This window comes from Cebus imitator, unplaced genomic scaffold (assembly GCF_001604975.1).
Source record: "Cebus imitator isolate Cc_AM_T3 unplaced genomic scaffold, Cebus_imitator-1.0 Scaffold571, whole genome shotgun sequence".
Lineage (NCBI taxonomy): Eukaryota > Metazoa > Chordata > Mammalia > Primates > Cebidae > Cebus > Cebus imitator.
The window spans coordinates 1,345,906-1,347,961 of record NW_016107886.1 but is presented as its reverse complement, the minus strand read 5'-3'; the positions used below and the strand labels follow the sequence as shown (position 1 = coordinate 1,347,961).

General features: G+C 40.9%; 1 pseudogene across 1 annotated transcript; it reads right to left on the bottom strand.

The window, feature by feature from the left end:
- Positions 1-841: 841 nt before the first annotated feature.
- On the bottom strand, positions 842-1,739 carry LOC108294247 (annotated as a pseudogene). Its single transcript, XR_001820967.2, has one exon. The product of XR_001820967.2 is annotated as an MICOS complex subunit MIC26-like (transcript).
- Between the last annotated feature and the right edge of the window lie 317 nt (positions 1,740-2,056).

Below are 2,056 nucleotides of genomic sequence, written 5' to 3'. Positions count from 1 at the left end.
GCCAAGGACAGTAGTTATTGTAAGGAGAATGGGGCAGCCATTTCAACTTATCTAAAAACAGTTTTGCATTTTATAAAATAGTTTTGCTCTGGTTCTGGCTCTAGGCCAGCACAATATCACAGTTTTATACATCTGTCTTTTACAGTTCACTACGTTTCAGATTCCAGAAGCACTTTATTGGCTGTATATCTCAGTGTTTTATCTGCTTAATTACATATTAATTACAAAGCTTTATCACTCTATAAATGTATTATATGTTACAGCCAAGGAAAAATTGTAAATTCATAAGCACGATACACGTGCAAGTTTAAAAACTGGGGGCTGTGCTTGTGTCACTGCATGTTTATTGTGAAGCAGTTAAATTCTAAAGCCCATTCTGCTGATGTTGATAGAGTATGTAAATTGATAATAATGAATAATAATGACAAAAATCAGTCACTAGGCCTTAGGGCTTGCCAAACAATGGAAGCTCTTGATATTTTGAAACGAGGGTATGCAAGAATGAAGCAAATTCAAGCTGATGTGTTTGCTTTCGGCATGAAGAATGTGAATGAGAAAAATCTGGAGGTGGAGGAATGGCATTTGCCGCCTCTCTCTGAGGTTGACATTCACTCAGCAGTAAACCCCTCCCCTGTGACGTCCACAGGGACTGAGAGGATGTCTGATTTTCCAGGCACAGGGTGGGCACAGCGGCGGTGTAAGATTCTTAGCCCTTCTGCTGTTCTTGTGCTTTGTAGCTGTTTTGCAATACTTTATGAACAAAGAAAGTAAAAATAGAAATAGGTAGAATATAAGTGTAAAACATCCAATAATTATTGGCATCAAGGAATTGAAATATTTCTTTTTTTTTTTAACTTGGGTTTTAATTATGTACATAAATAGCAACATGAGAACGAGGAGTTCTAAGGCTTGTACATTATCTCTAGGTGAAAGGATGTCAGATTAGTTTGCTTGTAGGATGGTATCACCCAAGATAAGAGAAGTCTGGTCTAGTTTTTCCTGAAGAAGAAAGCCAATTTAATACATTCAATACTGATTTCTCTGCCATTTTTCTGTAGAAATACTGATTTATTCTATGGAGTTTCCAATGTTTACCTATAACTGATTAAGATGGGCAGAGCATGGAGTTTTCTACTTAGTTCCAGGTGAATTTGTCACATTTCCTTGCTTTTGAAAGTTCTCCTTCCATAGATCTTCTATGACGATATATCCTCGTAAACCCCAGTCATATAATCTCTCCCCACTGACCTGGGCAAACACGATGGCTTGTGGATAATAGAGGGAGGCAGCTAACCCCATGAAACCAGGCGGGTACACTAGCTTCTTTATTTTTGAACCTCTAGCCAAAAAGAGTCCAATAAGGCCAGCAAAACCAATAACACCAAATCTCGGAAAAAATCCAGGAGGTGCATTTTGGAGATAGTCATAGCTGTCTAACCCCCATTGAACCAAACTTTGCACCTTGGGCTTAGCTTAGGAGTACGTTTCCTGACAGCAGCTTGTGTATGGCTCACAGTAGTGTCGGAGCTGTGAGATGCTTTCTTCAGGTGGGCTCCGTGATTCCTCCACATACTTCGACTGACCTCTGGGAACTGAGTAGAGTGAAAGCTCACCAACCTTCACAGAATTTTTGGGAGGTGAGTCCTTTTTTGGTACAGCATAGATTTTGAAGGTGAGCAAGCTCAGGCTGGCCGGCCCCACGGACCTCTGAATTACCTTGAACATGTCGCTGGCAATGGTGGCTCCCGAAATATTTCTTAATGTAGAAGACCTAGAATGCTCTCTGGAGGTTTAATTTAAATTATAGGTTTTTTTGTTTTTTTTTTTGAAACAAGAGTCTTGCTCCGACGCCAGGCTGGAGTGCAGTGGCGCAGTCTCGGCTCACTGCAACCTCTGCCTCCCAGTTCAAGTGATTCTTCCACCTCAGCCTCCTGAGTAGCTGGGACCACAGGCATGCACCACCACGCTTGGCTAATTTTTGTATATATTTTTTTTAAGTAGAGACGAGGTTTCACTATGCTGGTCAGGATGGTCCTGATCTCTTGACCTTGTGATA